Genomic DNA, 21,269 nt, shown 5'->3' on the forward strand with positions numbered 1-21,269 from the left:
GTTGATTTACTTCATATGAGATTCTGTGTTTGTCTGGTCCTTTTTGTCCTTAAGTCAGCTTCCAGTGGCTCTGGAACTGCACCGCAAGTACAAAGCCCTGTTGGCTGGGCCGCTTACAATGACCAATCATTTGGAAAGTACTCTATCTCAGAGTGGCCCCAAGTGCCCCAGGCCAGCCTTGCTGCTCGCACAGTACACTCTTTATCCGGCCAGAGGTGGAATTTCAATGAGGAGCGCTGAGCTATGTTTTTCCAAAGGCGGCATCTGGCTTCAGGATTGGTTACGTGAAGGCCAGGCAGTTGGTTATACCTGTGGTTTCTTCTCATTAGCCCGAGGCTGTGCTGGCTGCCTCCCTGGGCTTCCTGAGAGCATCCAACTTTTCGTCATCGTCAAAACTCTAAAGATGGCTAAATGCATGTGTGGTAAAGTTCAAGGTTCTCTGAACTCGGTGCAGATACCTGTCTTCTGCTGGACAGAGTGGGTATTTATTTGCTGGTCTACACTTACCATCTAATGATGGGTCAGGCCATTTGAATTGCAAATACGGTAATAATTAATCCCGAGGAAGTGGAACCTAAGTTCAGGTTTCCTCTCCTCTAGAACTGACTGTTTCTGCCCAAAGCAGACAAATGTTTGCTTAAAAAATTAAAACTATTTCTCCTTGCCTCTGTCTCTGTCATTCTTCTTTCTGTATTTATCTCTGCGGACACAGGACTGCTTTGGCCATTTGAAGGATGTATGTGTTTGTGCATGGGTGCATATATATTTATAAACAGGGTTTTACTAGAAGAGGAAATAGGGATTCCTGGTACGACTCTGGCCGGAAAGGCCCACTTCCCATAGTAAAGGCTCTGGACCACACAGAGCAGCTCCATCCGGTCTGCTTCGCTGCCCTCCTGGTGCGGCCAGAGTTCCCCAAGTGAGGCATAGACTATAACCACACTTGCCTGCATGTTGCTCTTCAACCAGGAGCTCACTGAAGAGACACATAGGTACTTCCTGGAAAGAAGAACACAACGCTAGAAGGCTGAAGATTTGCATTTCCGTGGTATTCTTAGAGAGTGGAGATGCCAGGGACTGAGACCCTTCGATATCTCTGTTCACAATGTACTAAGTTCTAGAAAATGGTGACAAGAGATTGTTCTTGTTCTATACCTTGCATAATCCAATTTGACTCATTTTGAAATGTTCTGAGATGAGAAAAGTTGGGAAAGAGTACAGGAAATGTAACCAGTTTATGAAACTCCATTGCAGGGAAGCGATGCATTTTCAAATGGAGGGGGTTTTTGGTTAAGGCTCTGTATCAGACTATTAAAATTGGGACCGTTTTGGCATCAAAAGCACATACAAAACTTGGCAAGTAATGTCATGTCTTGGTTTCTTTAGCTATGCATTCCCAGCCCTGGAGAAAGCCAAGGCATCCTATAGTAATCCTTTTGCCTCTGTTTATCTTGCTCACAGCATCTCCCTAAGAACTCCTCAGCAAAGACCAAGAAAGCCAAGGTTTGAGATGCTTTGCTTCCTTCTCAGAAACCACACATCAGAGACTTACACAGCTACGCCTTCTCTATTCGGTCCTCTTTCAACAACACCTATCTGTGGTCCCCACAGCCCCCTCAGTTCTAGCTCCACCTTGAGCCGGAGTCGGCCTGGGATTTCTTCTGGTCATACTCTCTTCTCTCCCTCTGCACCATCCTGCTGCATGCAGGAGGAGCACAAGACATTAGTGAGCGGGGCAGGATTTTCCAGAGATTGCAAAGATTAAAGAAATTTAATGGTTTGGCTTCTCTGGAAAAATAACAGCTTGACAACTAGTTTTCCCAATAGAATATGCTTAACCTTTGACCCAGACAATGGTCTTTGTCACCCAAATTTCTGACCTTATTCCTCTAATACCACTCTCCTACTTCAAAAAGTCGGAGTACCAGCTTAACATTTCCTTCACCCCACTCAGAAGCTTGTGAAGTCTTTCTTCCGGGAACCCAAATTCAGGGGTTCTCTGCAGGGAGAACCTATGTGCACTCTTCTTGTCTCTACATCTAAGTATTCAGGTAGCATGAAGGTTGTGTTTTTGCCAACAGGGTTTCCCTCCCCCTCATTTCTTCCAAAGGACCAAGTGTTAAAGCCTACCAGCACCGAGTCTGGCATGCACAAAGCTCTTAATGACAGACGCAGTGTGGGCACTGAGCAAGTGGTACAGACAGATGCAATCGTCTTGCCCCATAAGCGCACATCACTGAACGGCAGCTTGCCGTTTCATCAAGGTAGGTGTCTCCTGGCAAGATAATCTCCTTCTAAGGTCTGCATGGTTAAATGCTCCTTAAGGTCATCTATAATGTCTTCCCTAAGACTTCCAGAAAGGAAATTTTATTATGTACAGTCTTTAGAAGTACTCAAAGACTGTTCATAGGCTAAAGAAGAACACTTAACAATATTTTATTTTACTAAGATTTTATTTTATTTTGTGCTTTCCTCAGTAAGGGAGAGACTGTTCCCTTGAGAAAAAAATAACCTTTAATAAATGACTGTTTTATGATTTTAGAGTTTGATAAAAAAAAAAAATAGGCCCATTGCCTCTTTTGAAAGGACTGCTGTTTCAATTAGGAGGGATACAAGGTGATACACAGTGGCAAATTGATTGCAAGGTTCAATTTCAAAACTATTGAAATGGAAAGAGTAAAAAGTATTCTTAGAACTTTGGGAATGTAGCATGATTGGTCTGAAGTTGAAAAGTGAAAAGCCAGGTGAGTTGACATGGATCATGAGGCTGGAAAAAGCGATTTGAGAAGTTCCCTCAGCTGACGAGGGGGCAATGGGAACTACATGTATTTCCCCTTTACTATTAACTTTTCACTTTTAAAGTTGTTTCATTTATTAATGAGTTACTAGAAATATTGGAATTTTGAATAGGATTATAGTAGAGCAAACTACAAAAGAATTATTTCAGAATCCCCATCTTTAAGGCATCTACTTGGGGGCAGGTGACATTTTCACTTAATGGTGACAGATCATTTGTCTGGGTTACCTCTATATGATCCTCAGCCAGCAATTGTGAAAGAAAATATTTAACCACTAATCATGGTCTTAGGACATTTGTGGGAAGCATTTAATCTCTACCAGAAAGCAGCAGCCAGCAGACGTGACAAGAGGAGGAAGTACCCATCTTTATCTACAACTGCTGCTGCACTGGAATCTGTGCCTTGCCCTTCCAGTCAGACCTGGTTCTTGCCTGGGCTCTCATCCTTCCTGTTCTGGGCGCATCCCTCTCTCTGCCCAATGAATCATCCCCGGCCATTTATACTCACTTTTATTCCCAAGTTATTAGTTTTCTAAATAATCATTTTAGTAATTTAATAAGCCTTTTCTGGATGAAATTATCCTAGAAATATGTATTTCCATTCTGGTTGAAATATACTGTGTTATAGTTTTCTAACTGGCTATTAAAGGATTGATTTATTAATCAATAATTGATTTATTAATACTTCCCACCCTGGGATATTTGCTAGTTATAATTGCTGCCCAGTATCTTGCATTGGCTTCTTTGGGGTTGCTAATTATATGCTAATAGAGATAAGTTTTATTCCTCTACTGAGTGATGCAATCACTGTGAAAGTCCCTGGGACCCACGGCCTCCCTTGGCCCTTTAAGTTGGCTCAGATGGCATGCGCTACAGATCTTGAAGGAGATCACAACTATTGGCCCACTGAGAACAAATGGGGAAACTTTACAAGGATTACAAATGAGGCTACTGTAGCAGAGCTTTGTGCTCTCTCCCCTTTCCCTTCTGTCCTTCCCTTCTCCTCCCCTTCCTTCATTCTCCTTCCTTCTGGGAGTCTGACCATTAGTCCTCCACTTCAAAGAAGTTTGACAGACTCATGTGATAAGACTCACTAGACAGTTCATCAGCATCGTCCAAGATGACTGTGTGATAAAAGTGGTTTTAACCCAAACCAGTGAACAAGTAACACACAAACCCAAATTACAGAAAAATGGGGGAAGGGAGAGGGAGGGAGAGAGGGAGGGAGGGAGGAAGGGAGGGAGATAGGGAGGGGAGGGAGGGAGATAGGGAGGGGAGGGAGGGAGGGATATAGGGAGGGGAGGGATGGAGGGAGGAAGGGAAAAAAAGGAAGGAAGGAGGAAGGGGGAGGAAAGGGGGGAGGAAAGGAGGGAGGGAGGGAAGAGTAAAGGAAGAGAGGAAAGAGGGAGGGAAGGAGGGAGGGAGGGACGGATGGAAGAAAGAATAGGAGGGAAGGAGGGAGGAAGAGAAAGAGGGAAAGAAAGAGGGAGGAAGGGAGGGAGGGAGGGAAGGAAGGAAGGAGAGGATGAGGCTTCATCTTTATGGTAAACAGAATGAGGGCACTTGAAATGCTGTCCTCTGCCAGAGTTCAGAAGCAACCCTTACAAAAGCAAAGAGAAAAGAAGCCAAGGTTAGACTTTGTAACATATTTTTTATGAAGCCTGTGTAAGCAGGGATCTCTCTCGTGCTTCCCTTCTCTTTTTGCCTCCGACCATTAGCAAACTATGGCGGACGCTTTCCCTAGACTGCCTTTGAGAGCTCTCAGTCAGCCTGGAGCATTATCGAAGAAGCTAGGAGAGCCAAAGTGGAGCAATGCGGCGCTCTCTGTGTGCTGACTGGGCGGGATGTTTCGATGCAAGGGAATGTGAGAGAAACTGACCCTGGTGTGGAAGAGTGTGGCTGCCAGAGAGGCAGAATTCTGAGGGTGGTGGAGCCATTGGCAGGATCATCACCCACATGGTAACTGCTGAAGTTGTCACTGAGTACCTGATGACAGGCTGATAGCGGTGTGGCGACCACACTGGGAAATGTTATGTGGCGGGAGTAATAAGAGGTAGGCGCCAAAACCCCAGGGAATGGATTATGAGCCTTGGGGATAAAGAGATGTTAACTTGGTCAAAACACATCCTTGTATATGAAATTTGAGGCAATGTATCACTTTAATAAAAAAATTTTAATTTTTTAATTTATTGTTTTGTGTAACAGATCTATTTTGTTCTATTATGTCTACTGAATATGTCCAGTTGTCTTAGTTTCTCTTTTCATAAACCTCCCAAGTATGTCTGACCAATGAACAATAACTTTTATTACAAAATATCCTTAGGAGTTTAAAACACTAATCACATGAACAGAGCTAAATACATTTTCCATGTTGTTAAATTTCCTCAACTTACAAGCAATCATTGATTTAGAAGGCAAAGACTAGAGATTATTTCTCTAAGAGTTTCCTGTTTTCGCTGGGTGAGGTCATTCCATCCACTCTTTATAATCCTTGGTTGCAGCACCAATGCAAGCCCTCCTTCTGGCAGATGGGTGGTTGTCTTTCAGGGAAATTCAGTTTTGCTGACAGGAATCCTGACTTCTCCAAGGAGAGAGCCATCACCGGGATGTGCCTGAGTGGAGTAATTAGCGAACCTTCACGTAGTGAAGCAACAGTGTTGGTTCAGTTCTCGATTGCACATTCCAGATGGCTCTCTAACACCTGTTTTGGAATAATTCAAATTTCCGGATGAACATAAGCCTGCATGGTGGCCGATAGCAGCATCGCTACCCAAGTTATCACCAGAATACTGAAGGGTCTGCCTCCAAGTCACAACCGAGAACTATGCAGAAAAAAAACTACAGGAATAAAAGATTTCATAATAATGACATTATATTTTGATATCTCTTATCAGATTGCCATAGTCCATACATCTGGCATGGTGGGCAACAACCTTAGCTATCAGTGATTACCAGAAAAAGCAGAACAAGCTAAGAGTACTGTTTTGTGCCCATCGTCAACAAAATCTTTCTGTCATTCTGCTGGTAGGTTCCAGACTGGGGGACCATCTGTGGCATCTCCAGCCTCCACTGGCAGGCTTGTGCTAGTCTGTGACCAGTTTTCCGAGAGAACCGTGCCGTCACGATTGTTTTCTAACTCAATCCTTGAGTGACACTGGGGAACTCCTGCAGCTCCTGTCCGTCTGTCCATTCTCCCTGTAGTGACATCTGATCCACTTGCTTAGAAATGGCGGACTTCTGTGAAATTCAAAACTTAAACTGCACGAGTGGGCTCAACTTCTTTTGCAAAAACCTGTGACTCTGACTGGTGGAGGGCTTGGGACAGCCGGTCACACGGGGCCCTGGAGCCTCTGAGCCCCTCATGTCGTGTCAGCCTATGACGGTTGCTAGCGAGACAACCAACGCATTCTGTACCAGCAGCTGGAGCTCCTGGGAGGTCCTCAGGCAGAGTCCTGAGAAAGGGCATTGAGGTAATCTGGGATGGAGGTCACCAACAGATGGAAAACTGTGGTAGCAATTCTTGCTGGTGAGGAGAGAGCAGAGGCTACAGTGCTTTGCCAAGTCCTCTGTGGCTGGCGTTCGTGGCCACGCGATGATTTCCATTGCAAAGGCTAACGTTGGTGGTATCTGTCTTCGGGAGGAAAACAAGTCCTGATACTCAGTTCCACTCTACCCTGGAGGGGCCCTGCCAGAATGTGTGGGGTGGGCCTGTTTCAAAGGGGATTTTCTTATCTAGAGTCATTAGTTCACAATCAAAAATGCCTTGATGAAATGAAATGAAGAGTGAAGCTCAGTGTGTGCAAATCATGTTGGAATGTGAAGGGCCTGGATTATATTATATGAAGAAAGGGAGAACGGCATATTAATCTAAGAAAAGTGCAATAGAAAATATAAGCAAGCTGTTTCTTTCTCTCCTCCTAATCGGGATTCTTCCCTTTGCGTTTATAGCACTCCGTGACTAATGGATAGCCCAGCTTACACAAGCCATGGTTCAAAAATGTTCTTTAGATCTCCACTGTAAACAGTAACGGGCAGCAGAGATCCACAGCCACATTCTTTTAGCATTGTGCTTACGTTAGCCAAAACGTATAGAGCCGTGTTCCTTAGGCTCTGCCTTCTCCACCAAGCAGGGAGTCCATATACAAAAGAACACGGCTAGTTGGCCTAACGTCATACTGACTCATACGACTGACATCAAACTGCCAACCCAGGATAAAAGTGAGCTCTGCTTTCGGCTCTCGCAGTGTGCGCCTCTGTGGTGAAGACAGGCACATGAGTTACATGTTAGGAAGTGCTGTTGTCTTCTCACCTCTGACGTAATGCATTAAGGCCTTTGCTGTTGACAGCCAGGGAAGCTGAACTGCACATTGATATTTAAGCAGTGAGTTAACGCGTACAAGACTCTGGCCATATAATGGGGCTGTCCCGGGGTCAGGCTCTTTAGATGTTGGCAGTATGAAGGCCAGGAAGTGAAAATTCCTTTGGAAAAGACTCATCATTCATCTTGACACAAACCGTCATCTTGTCTTCCTCCTCAGCACTGTTAATGATACCGATGTGTTCTATATTATTTTTGTCTCTCCGAATCAGTACTAGCCAACCTTAACGTTCATCTATTCCACTAGACTTCGTATATTATGTAGGGGTCTCAAAGCATTGATACGCCTCCCTGAACACGCACAGACACACAGACATTTTTTGGCTTCACTGGAGTTAATAGTTTAAAGGGTGCCAAGTACAATGATGTGTGCCTTTTAACTATAGTATGTGGATAAAATTACATTATGGTCACCATAACATACTGTTAAGATGGGTAGGATATCTGGGTGGATTTTGAGAGTAAAGGAATTGCTTTCAGAATCTTAAGCGTGGCTCTTTGAGCTTTCACGTGGAGCAGACCATCAAACCCTGCAACTTCTGTAAGGTGATGCTATCATGCTCACCATGGGACAAACATGTGACTCCGTGTCAGTGTGCCTCATTCGAATCTCATCCTTCTGACCGGGAGCTCAGACTTAGGCTGGCGGTCTCTCACCTTCTCAGCGGATAAAGGCCCGTGCTGTCTATCCATCACAGCTGCTGGCTTCTCCGTTATTTAAAACTTAAAGATTATCTTCTCTCCAACTTTCCAAAAGTCCCTTTCACCACCTTTGCCATTGTTTTGGTGTGTGGTTGCCTATTAAGAATCCTCATTTCCTGTGTAATTCGGCAGAGTTCTCCTGTCTAGTCCTCTGATGGCTTATAGATCTAATTAAATTCAATAAACACGTATTAAGTGCCTGTTTTCCAGGCTCTGTGCCAGACTCTATCCGGGCAGTCAGAACTCAATTACATACTGTTTTATTGATTTCTTAACTTTCTGCTATATAGGCCATCTAGGTAATCAGAAAGCAGGCCTCCTATTAGGACCTGGGCATGGTTAGATATCTTTCTCTGTCCATATACTTTATGAGTGTTTTACACGGGCACAGGCACACAGACACAGGTACAGGTAAACAGACACATGCACACAGACACAGGTACAGGTAAACAGACACACAGATACAGGTCTAGGCACACAGACACAGGTACAGGTAAACAGACACACACACACACAAACACAGGTACAGGTAAACAGACACACAGATACAGGTCTAGGCACACAGACACAGGTACAGGTAAACAGACACACAGACACACGCACACAGACACAGGTACAGGTAAAAAGACACACAGACACAGGTACAGGCACATAGACACAGGCACACAGGTACAGGTAAACAGACACACAGACACACAGACACAGGTATAGGCACACAGACACAGGTACAGGCACACAGACACAGGTACAGGCACACAGGTACAGGCACACAGGTACAGGCACACAGACACACAGACACAGGTATAGGCACACAGGCACAGGTACAGGCACACAGGCACAGGCACGCAGGTACAGGCACACAGGCACAGGCACACGGGCACAGGTACAGGCACACAGGTACAGGCACACAGGTACAGGCACACAGACACAGGTACAGGCACACAGACACAGACACAGGCACACAGACACAGGTACAGGCACACAGACACAGACACAGGCACACAGGCACAGATGTACAGGCATACAGGTACATGCACAGGCAGAGGTTCGCATACATACAGAAGCACAGACACATAGTACATGCACAGGCAGAAGCACACATATATTCCCAGGCACACATACATGACAGGCACACATACAGGCACAGGCATGCATACACACACAGGTACACATACATGCACAGGCACACATACATGCACAGGCACACATACATGCACAGGCACACAGGTAATACATAGGCACACACACATGCAGAACCACAGGCACACAGTACAGGCACAGGCTCACACTTGCTAGTTTACTTTCATTGTCTTTCCAGCTTGGTCTGTTGGGTCCAAGATTACCCTCCAATTCTCCAATAGTTCTTAACTCCTTGACATCCCAGGCCTCAGAGGTACATCCTGTGTGGATAGCTTACATGTGTGCACTTTGTGACACTCTATGCCTTGTGGCCTTTGTAACCCCTCACTTCTCTGTTTTTTGTGACCCCTATGTAGATTCTGGGTCCATAACTGGGGGGTGGACTTATGGTGATTTGAGAGCCACACTCCTTCCCCAGCTCCTTTTGAGGGGAGTGTATTAGTTGCTGAGTTCTCACATGTCCCCTAGCTTAGGTTCACCAGAGGAGGAGAGGAAAGGGGTTTCTCCATACACTCAGCAGTATTCAGTACTGAAGTTGGTGCCTGGGAAAAGCATAGGAATCTGTGGCTCTCACTGGGGTCCCTGTGTTGTACACCCACTAATTAAGGAGGTGATTCAAAGCTCAGGCCAATAGGCATTTTCAGGTGCACCAATTAGGTGCAGAAATAGGGGCCTGAGGCACTACTCACGACGCGGAACAGCAGCTCAGCAGGGCCAGGTTGTCACTCACTGAAGGTGTTTAGCTACAGTTACAACCCTAATAGAGATTTAAATGACTGGAAACTTTAGAAAGTGGGTCACACCCTACACATGCCAAAGAAAATAATATTCTGAGCTCAAAAGTTTTATCCGAAAATATGTTAATTACTCTACATTAGTAGGATCATGGTTCACATACTATTCTGAAACTTTGTGTTTTCATTGTCTGTTTTGCTTCATGATTTTCACTTACGGTTTATGAAATACTTGCCTATACTAACATACCCCAATGCAAGCTTTATGTGTCATGAATTGTGAATAAATATTATGTCTGATAAAGAGAACAAAGTTTTTATGGCAACATAGATTTTTTAATCAGTTGTATCACTTACAGTCTCCGAGGAACCAGTGTGCATTTTAATTCCTAACAATATGGGACGTATCTTCTCATCTCTCTATATTGTCTCCACAGTATGTCCTTCATGTGGTGTGTGTTATATGTATCTACATGGATATCTTTATTTAATTTTAGGAGAATCAGTATTTTTGTTTAACATATGTTGGGAAATTTATTAAAGTATATGGAGTAAATTCTAGCTCTGAGCTTGCTTCCTTAGTGTGCTCATCTATAAGTATGCTCAAGTTTCAGAGGAAGTCAAAGATTCTCCTACATATGACCTGCTAACACCGCCTGGGATCACGATGCTTTGGAGCACGGATAAAGGAGGCAGTAGTGCTTCTCCTCCTGGTTACACAGATGGTGTGTGCTCTAAGCTCCTCACCAGTTTAGGGCTGATGCTGGCCTTTCACACTCTGTTGTCTACTCAGAACATGGCAGACTCCACTCCTCGCTTTGTTAAGGGCATAGTACGACTCACATAGCCTTGTTTCTTAACCTAATTCGGTTCCGTGTAAATACATTAGCCCAAAATCAGCCATTAGGTCTCTTTACAGTTAAGAATGTCCATAGAAGTTGGACATAAAACTTCCTTTTATGCAAGGAGAACTGCAAGAGTTTGATTTTCCAACCTCTGCTCCCAATGCTCCCCCTTCTAGGACTCTGTGCCCTGCCTAGGGATTGTATCAACGAGCCAGTAACCTTTGTTTGCTTCTCCTACACATATCTGTCTCCTGCTCCCTCGGTTGTATATGTCCTGCGGTTTCCCACTTGTGCTGTGTTTAAATGAAAAATGTATATAGCTTCTCTCTCCAGTTCAGTTGGGCTTATCAGCATTTTGCTTGGAGCAGTCTGAAGACAGACACACACCAAATGGGTGGCTTGGTGCTGCTGACACGTTCTGGAGAGAGCAGACACTTCAGACGCAGCTTATCCATCCAGAGCTCTGGTGGCCTCTGTGGCTGCTTGGCCCAAGCATAGCCCCTTGTTCTCCCAGGTCCTCACCACAGGAGAGAAACTGCCCTCTCTGCTTGCCACATTTCTTTGCATTTTAAGATTCATTCCTCTCTTATTCTGGTTACTGTGGGTGCTCCTGAGAACCTTCTAGTAATGTATGCTCAGTGTGTAGGATCCTCAGGTAGGATCAGAAGAGGCAAACTAACGCCAGTAGGACCTGGACTTCTTTCTCAGGTAGACTCGAAGAGCAGTTAATCCCTTAAACCCCAACTTCGGCATCCTCATGAAACTGTGTCCCAAGGAACGAGGCACTGTAGAAGCTGTGCTCTCCTCCAGATGCTGGGCTTGTTTCTCCAACACCTCCCCACGCTCTTACCAGCTTAACCTATCCATTTAGCCATGTATAACTTTCTCACAATGATCCACATTGAAAATCATCATATTCTTTCACTCATGAAGTATTTGTCCTATGACGGAGGCTGTAGAATGTGCAGTGCATAGACCAAGACACGGGTCTTACCCACAACCCCATCATATTCTACATACAGATACATGGCTATAAGAGTCCTTATCGGTCATACATATTTGTTGCTTGGTGACTTCGTACAAAGGAGGTGAGAACACTAAAGGAAGCTGCAGGATTAACAGCCTGCTTTTTAGGAAGCTGAGGAAACTGAACGTGCTTGGAAAAGAGGGAAGTAGCAGTCGGTGCCTAAGCCGACCGAAGTTTTTCACGGATGTAGTAGACGGTGCCTAAACCGTCCGTAAGTTTTTCACGGATGTAGCAGACGGTGCCTAAGCCGTCCGTAAGTTGTTCACGGATGTAGTAGACGGTGCCTAAGCCATTCGTAAATTGTTCACGGATGTGAATAGAGCTGAGTCTAAGCCATTAGTAAGCTATGCACTGGTGCAGATAGGGCTGAGTTTTGTTAAGAGGGAAATGATATTTAAATAAGAGCAAAGTACTACGTTCATTCTCATCAAGCGTGACAACTTGGAACTTGTTGCCTTTGTAACTTTGGAAACATAAATTTGTTTAGAAGACAGCCTTTTAATTGGGGCATTTTTGATATTTTCAAGTGACTTTCTATCATTCCATGTGAGTATAAGATCATTTGGAAGACTTGGTGAAAATTATGGACTATTTGTCTGGAAACTGTTCACGATCGTCACATTTCCAAATTCAGTGACCTCCAGTAGGCCACAGCTACTACTGAATTTATAATATAGTATATTATTTATACTATAATATCCTTGAACATGATAATGGGCTGTATACATCAATCCTAGGGGATTCCTGGGGAATAAACACTGTTGCTGTTCTGCCATAGGATTAGATGGAGTAAGCCAGTTGTCTGTAAGCATTTGACCAGCATTCTGGCGTCTTGGTGAATGTCCCTCTATGTCTCTTTTCTTCCTCTCTGTGACTCTCTAACTCATTTCCCTGACCCACCCCCGGTAATGGTCTCTTTATCAGGAGTCTGGCTACTGTTTGCTTTAGGGAATGGCAAACAAACTCTTGGCTTCCTTGAGGCTACTTCTGGAGTAGACAGCCCCATCATTCAGCCTGTTTACAGAAATCAGATCTGTGTTTGTGTTGGCACATGAGTGACACTGTGTAAGACTTCACGTTCCTCTTCCAGGGGTGGCATGAAATAGAATGGGGTGGCTAGTGAATCTTAAGAGATAAAGAACACAATAAATGGCATTTAAAAAGAAGTTATTGTATTTTTGTGCCAGCCTAAGATGCAAACTTGACACGTCGGCTCTAGGCTGGGACCCAACTGTTGCAAGCACTCTGGGCTTTATGAAGGTATGGGTTTTTAGGCTCTCTGGACAACAGAGCAGGTTGGAGGGGCTGCTGAGGGAGATATGGAGTTGTAGAGGAAAAGATGCTTTCTGGACTCCGTGAGGTATCTATCATCCGTTGAAATCACCAAGGAAACGCTGAGAGAAAGTTCAACTGTCCCTGTCAGCACGCTTGTGGGGTCACTTCCACGTCCTGGCCTTCCATTCTCCCGAAGGTAGCTGACTTTACACTGGAAACCACTGTCATATAAGTTCAGCCAAGTAGAAGCTGCTTCCAAGTCATACTAGCCCCACCCCAGAGGACTGTGGGTGAGTCAGGCTTTCCTTGGGATGCAGGGAATCTTCTGCGAATCCAGAGAAAATCCCTTAGGAAGTCACGCCTAACCAGAAGGACTGTTGGGGCAGGATGAATCTGTGACAGGGGAGGAAAAACACTATCTTCCTCAGGATGAATGAGGGGTCTGTTCCCTCACCACAGTGTCTCTGAAGTGCCACCCAGAACCGCACCTCAGTGGTGAAATGACCCACTTTCTGCAGGTTGCAGACTAGCTGCAAAGACTGCTTCCCAGAAGCCTCAGACACCCTGTCCGGCTTCTCCATTTCCTCGGCTGAAGTCACTCCGTTAGCCTGCTCAACATGAAGGAATGGAAACCTCTTTGATGGATCTGACAGAACACAAATTGAGCATCTCTGCCCTGCCTCTGTCTGTCTTTGCCAACTAGAGACACTCGTATGCATCACAACTTATCTGAGCATTATTTGTAATGCAGACAAGGGTGATGGAAGGACCTTAGAGCAGCCAAAGGAAACAGTGAGCTTAGAGCATGAATGTCATAACAACCATTCTGCTGCTTTACTAATAACTGTTAAGCAAAAAATTGGGGAGCACTGACTTAACATTTCATGAATTTATTTGCTATGTAATTTGTTCTCTTTATATATGTTCATGGCCATTGTGGATCTCCAAAAGATGAATAAAACAGTTCATGTTTCTCAAGTGGTCTTCAACATGACATAATTTGGGGGTGAGACACCCCACTAACTTGGTTTATATACAAATATCTACAGGGCACCATGGTATCACAACATAATGAAATATTTGATGTTTACCATGTAAACATATAAAACATATAAAAGATATTCTGCTTTGTCCACAAAATATGCATTATGATGGTGACCCAAAACCATTAAAATAACTCAAAAGAATGTTTCTTAGAGAGGGAGATACATTGTATTCATGATGAAGTTTTTTTAAAAAATAAACGAAAAGTATTTCTTATAAACTGTTATAGTGAGATGGATATTTGGATAGATATTTGGCCAATATGCATACTGACTATGAAAACATATCATGAGGTATTAATAATTAAATTTTTGTAGAACTGTCTCCACAGTTGTTTAAAATAAATAACAGAAGTTAATTATTATGTGTAAATGAATGCACACATTCATATATAAATAATTTATTTTTTATTTTAAGAAGAAACATGTCAAATCCATTAAGAATAAATTGTGCAAAAATTCCATGTTATGAAAAACTGTGTTTTATTTAGTTGAAAGAATAAATTTAGAATATAAATCCTTCTAAATGTTAAAAAGAATTCAGGTAAATAATAGTAATATAGCAAACTGAGACATGTAAAGTAAAGTAGAAATATATATTTATTTGCTCAATCCATAAGAAGATAGGGGAGGATTTTTTAAAAAATTAAAAGACAATAAATTTAAAATGTGTGTGTGTGTGTGTGTATGTATGACTTTGTGTTTCTAAAATCTCATATCAAAATACAATCGATTAACTTGGAAGTATTTGAAGTCATTCTGACAGTTAACGGTAATTAACAACTTGGCAAAATCTAGAATCCCCCAAGAGATGTGCTTTTTTGCATGCCTGTGGGGGTTGTTTTGGTGACAGTTAATTGATGCATGAAGGCTCACCTTGATTGTAGGAGGTACCATTCCCTGGTCTGTGTGTCGTAAACTGTCTGAAGTGAGAAAATGAGCAGAGAATTCTTAGGCATGCATTCGTCCTTTGTTCCTGACTGTGGATGTGTGTGAGCAGTTGCCCAAAACTCCTGCTGTCTTAATTCCTTATCACGATGGACTGCTCCTTGAGTGATGAGCCAAAAGAGGCCCTTTCTCCTTTAAGTTGCTTTTGTTGGGCTGTTTTGTCACAGCAACTGGAAAAGAAACTGAGACACCTGGTTATTAAAATAGTAGCATTCAAAACATGTAGTGTGAAACTTACCCCAAATTAAATAATGATGTGAAGACAGATGGAAATGCCAATATGTTTAACCTTTGTCAATGTGATAATCTATAAAGGCCACAAATTATATTTGTTAATGGAATTAACTAAGGAAGAAAATTACCTTCAGTGCATATGTTTGTAGAATATTCAAATTTCTAGAAAGGTAACTGGATGGTGCAAATCAAGAATTCAAAGATTGTTTATATCCTCTGGTATAATATTCATTGATTTTCTCTTTGTATAGCAGTAATATGTTAATCTAGTAGTGATCTTATGTTATTCTTCATAATAGGTTTCTGCTTTTGGAGCAACTAGAAAATGGATTTAGATAAGTTGAGAAACTTTCTAAGAGAAAAGAACTGAGACAATGATGATTTCCTATTTTTGGTTCAAAGCTGTAAAGAAGTGCTTATAGGGGAGATGGGGAGAAAAAAGTGAGAAGGGGGATGGGGAGAGCTTGGGGTAATGGGAGGGTTGGGATGGAGAAAGGGTGAATTTGGGAGCAGGGAAGTATATATCTTAATTAAGGGAGCCATTTTAGGGTTGGCAAGAGACTTGACTCTAGAGGGGTTTCCCAGGTGTCCAGGGAGATGTCCCCAGCTAGTTCCTTGGGCAGCTGAGGAGAGGGAGCTTGAAATGGCCCTATGCTATAGCCATACTGATGAATATCTTGCATATTACCATAGAACCTTCATCTGGCGATGGATGGAAATAGAGACAGAGACCCACACTGGAGTGATGGACTGAGCTCCCAAGGTCCAAATGAGGAGCAGAAGGAGGGAGAACATGAGCAAGGAAGTCAGGACTGAAAGGGGTGCGCCCACCCACTGAGACAATGGGGCTGATCTAATGGGAGCTCACCAAAGCAAGCTGGACTGGGACTGAAGGAGCATGTGATCAAACTGGACTCTCTGAACGTGTAGGACAAGGAGGGCTGACTGAGAAGCCAAGAACAATGGCACTGGGTTTTGATCCTACTGCATGGACTGGCCTTGTGGGAGCCTAGTCTGTTTGGATGCTCATCTTCCTAGACCTGGATGGAGGGGGGAGGACCTTGGACTTTCCACAGGGCAGGGAACCCTGACTGCTCTTTGGACTGGAGAGGGAGGAGGAGGGAAAGGGAGGAGGGGGAGGAAAATGGGAGGAGGGGAGGAGGTGGGAATTTGTAAGTAAAAAAATAAAATAAAAAATAATTGTGTCACTAAAAAAAGAAGTGCTTATAGATGTCATACTAAGAATAGAAAATGGTAAGAAAATTGTAAATAATGCAAATAATGAGAAACAAAAATAAGGAGGAAAGATTATATACTAAGAAATCTGATTGTGACATAACATATCCAATAAGAGCACTATAAAACATAGAAAAAAGTAAAAACTGTAAGATTGAAAAGAATCCTCAGAGAAAAATATTTGACTTGGTTAAATAAATGAAATATAAGAATAGGGAGAATCACTAAGTCCTTGGGAAATAAACACTTCCGTGTATTCCTGCACAGAATGTGGGAAACCCTGCAAGATGCACCTCTGAATACAGAGAAAACACTACAGTTTTTAAGAGGTGTCAAAAAACAGGATTTTTCTAAGTAAAGATGCATCTGAGCTTTAGTCAACAATAAAGAAGTGAAAACGAATGAAATATTTTAGGCGTCAGCTAATGAAGAAAAATTATAGATACAGTAATGGAAAAGCAGAGAAAATCAATGTTGCATACAGTAGATCACCTTGAAGGAAGGAACTGCAAAATAATAGGAAAACTGCTTAATGATATAAGTGAAGAAAAGTATTCCAATGCCATGGAAAATAGAATTGACAACTAGAAATACATAAGGAAAAACATTGAAAAATACTCTAAAGAAGAAGTTATTAAGGTTCAAGTATAAATTAGGAACTTGTTGAACATTAAGATCAAAAGTTTTGCCTGGCGTTGGCGGCACACGCCTTTAATCCCAGCACTCGGGAGGCAGAGGCAGGCAGATCTCTGTGAGTTAGAAGTTAGAGACCAGCCTGGTCTACAAGAGCTAGTTCCAGGACAGGCTCCAAAACCACAGAGAAACCCTGTCTCGAAAAACCAAAAAAAAAAAAAAAAAAAAAAAAAAAAAAAAAAAAAAAAAAAAAGATCAAAAGTTTTAGCCATCTTTGGAAGAATTATTTCAGCATTCTCCATGGCAAGTTAGTATCCTAGATACCAGCACAGAAATGTTTATAAAGTCAGCAACAGAAAAGAAAACTGACTCAACAATATTAACCCACTACTGCTGGTAAAATAAGAAGGCAATATAAATTGATTTTTGATGCTGGACATCAAATTTCCATGTGTCTACTCGGATAAAGTCTTAGATTGTAAGTTAACTAACTCAAGAGTTATATCTTCACTATAATAAAGCCACTGGGGGTCAACAAACTGGCTCATCAGGGTAAAGGTGATTGCTGTAGGTTGCCCCTGCCCAGTGGATGACCCCATATCCAGGCATGCACCCACCCAACCCACACACATGCACATGCAATTAAACATAAATCTTAAAAGAGGTTAACTCATGAAAATAATAAGACATTTTATGTTACAACGTAAGTGTAATTTAACAAAATTATTAATAGTGGATAAAAAGGAAAATCATACACACCATTTTCATAGATAGTCAAATAGTTATTAATTCTTGACTAAATAGGCCTTATAATTATGAAACATTGTATAACTTACAGTAGTGAGGAGTGCAGAAACTGGGGTTCTCATGAATATTGTAAGCTATGGATCAGCTTACAATCATTAAGGTAATACTAATCACTTAATGTGGCTTGGAATCAATAGCTCGGTAAACATCAGTGGATAAATATTTTATAGGTCTGCATTTAAATTTTAAAAAGTAGATTGGAGTTTAAAATTAGGTGTTAGGTGTTCTCATACGCATATTAGGTGATACAAAAATCTTTTGAAATATGATGACATCACTGATAATGAAAAGCAACAGCAATGTGCTTTATTAGTCATGGTTCTCTCAAGGAACAGAACTGATAGGAATATATATTTAAAACATATATAGGAATATGCATATATCTACATTACATAATATACATATTTTGTGCATGTTATATAATATATAACATACATGCATGTACATTCCTGTGTCATGTTTTATATAATATTGTGTCTATATTACACACACACACATGCTTATTAGATTGGCTTCTAGGGTATGGTCCAGGTAGTGAAACCTTTCTTGTCTTGCACTAGAGAAGCCAAGAATCTGGATGTCTCAGAAGTTTCAATCTGGTATTTCAATGCCTAGAGGATTTCCAGAACTGCTGGTTTTCAGTCCACATTGGAGACTGAAAAAGTAGAAGCTGGCACTAATATGGGTCAAAAAATGCTATAGCAAGAGCGAGGGCAAGCAGGCCAAAAGCCAAGTTTCTTTCTTCCTTATCTTTTGATTTTGGCTGCCACCAGAAGGTACAGTCTATATTTAAACTGGGTCTTCCTCTTCAAAGATTCTGACAAAAAAAATAATCTCTCAAAGGAGTGCCCAGAGGCTAGTGATCCAGCCGATTCCAGGTGCAGTCAAGTTGACAACCAAGCTTAGCTATCTCATGTGGAAATGTCTCCATTTCATGAAAGGCGATGACAGAATAAAAACACAATTCTGATTTGATATTTATTAAATGTAGCAAATAGCTCAATTTTATACTTAATAGTGGTTCGTAGTTAATTAAATTTATTTAAAGTGACATCGTGAGTAAAAGGTTTGTGCCAGCAGAGCCTTTCTTAATTGGTCTGTTTTCCTTGGTGTCTTTTCAAGGTGACATTTTAGACATGGACAATGACTCTCTGTGTAGTCTCAAGAAACTACGTGGGTGGTCAGATGAATTTAAGGAAACCTAATTCTAAGAAAAAAAGTGTTAGACAAAATTACACATCTTTCATTCCTTTCGAAACCACGCTATGGACTCATCTGCTCTACTGCTCCTATTAGCGCATCATCGTGTGTGCAGCCCAACAAAATCAGCAGACGCTGGGTGACAATGAAAGCACTCTTCCAGACGAGGGAATTTCAGCTCCGCTCAAGAGGCTACTTCAGTTGTGAGCTAGATAAGTGCACACCCACATCTATTTTCTTTTCATCTCGAACTTAGTACACGTAACAAAACAGAAGTTGCACGTGCCCTACATTAGGGGTTTCTACTGATAAAGTTGGAAAAATTTGCTGACGAGTGAATTAAAGATATATTAGTGTCTCTCTTCTCCATGAAAAACTTTGTGTAAGGTGTTTAGTCTTTATAAACCTCAACTTCCTCATCTGAAAAATAAGGCTTAGGTGTTTGGGTTTTTGTATCAGCATGGCTAGCCTATAGAATGCAGTTATTGGATACAAAGGACCTAAAGCTGCTTTGTAGATGATTATCATAGAGTCAATTGATTTTAAACAAATTCTAAGTCATGTGGTTAAGATTCATTCAATCAATTCAAGGTCCTAAGAACAAAAATTCAAATTTCTTAGAGAAAAGATTCTTCACCAAGCCCTTACATTAATTCCTGCCTGAGTTGCCCACTTGCCTGCCTGCCTTTGCATTCTAGACTGTCAAGATACATACTTGAATAATTATATGAACCACCTCCTTTTAAAGAGGACCCTTGCTGGGTATGGTGGCACATGCCTTTAAGCCCAGCACTTGGGCGACAGAAGCAGGCTGATCTCTACAAGTTTGAATCTTATCTTCTGGTCTATGTAGCAAGTTTCAGGCTGGCAAAGACTACATAATGAATCTGTCTCAGAATACAGGGGTTCAGAAAAGTAGACCCTTCAAACACACATACATACATATTTACATTTTTCCTTCAAATATATATACATATACCAATCCATCCATCCATTAATCTATTTATCTATTATCTATCTATCTATCTATCTATCTATCTATCTATCTATCTATCTCTTTTATTTATCATCTATCTACCCATATATCTATCATCTATCTATCTATAATCAATCACTATATCATCTATCTATCCATCTCTCTATTACCTATCTGTTCTCTTAGAGTACTATCACTGATACAATGAATTAAAAAAAATGAAATCTTAATTCATGATGCAATGATACTGGCTAGGCCATTCAAGCATGGCTTTTTCTTGGCATTCCTGCTATCTGTAGCTCTCTTTCCTCAAGACTATGTTATGTTCTCCCTTCTTTCAGGTCTTTGTTCAAATGCACGAATGATCTACTTACAGGTGTGACCCATCCACCAGCCCTTTACTACTCTGTTTCTGTTTTTGTTTTGTAGTTACACTTACCAGACTCTGGTATGTTATTTTCCTTACTAGCTTTTCCATGCCTTGCCTGACCAGAACTGAAGTTCCATAACCAATTGGCATGTGTTACAGGCTTTCTGATCTGAGCTCCACAGTCAAGAGTGAGAATGTAAGACCCAACTCTGACTTTTCTGAACAAAACCCCTCATGGGTTTGAGACCGCTCATGCGATGATGAAGACTGTTGTCTTTTGAATTTTTCCAGGACAGCCTCTGATTTCCCGTGACTACCAAGCTCATGAAATCTGACTAGAACAGCTGAGGAACTAAATTTTTATGTTTTAAAGAATTGTTTTATCTAAATTTCAAGTCACCTGTGACTATAAGAGTGTACTGGTAGCACTGGTCTTTAGTGCTGGTCAGCCCCGCCTTCCTCGGCATCATTCCCCTTTGCCCACACTCACAAACTGAATAAAACAAGAAGAATGCAGTGAGCTCAGATTGCTAACGTGTTCCTCATGGCAGTCTGTCCTCCAGGTTGAGCTCCGTCGACTGGCATTCCTCACTAGTCACCACTGCGTTCATCTGTCATTCTCCACAGGGGCAGCCTAGCTGGGCCAGTCACCCTTCCTCGATACTCCGGGTGGTGAGCTCACGGAGCTCAGACTGTACTTTTAGGGCGGGCTATCTTTATCTGTCGCGGCTCTACCTCTCCTTCAAGTTGACTAGCTTGAGTTCAAGTCCCGTTTGTGTCTCTGTACTGTGAATTTACAGCTCAGTGTGTGGCTTAAAGTCGGTTCCCAATAAACCCTTGTTCTATAAATGAAGGACTGAGCTGTACTAAATGCTATCTTAGAAAGCCCTGCCTAGCAGCAAGGCAGTTTCCACAACATTTCGT

This window comes from Chionomys nivalis, chromosome 21 (genome assembly GCF_950005125.1).
Source record: "Chionomys nivalis chromosome 21, mChiNiv1.1, whole genome shotgun sequence".
NCBI lineage: Eukaryota > Metazoa > Chordata > Mammalia > Rodentia > Cricetidae > Chionomys > Chionomys nivalis.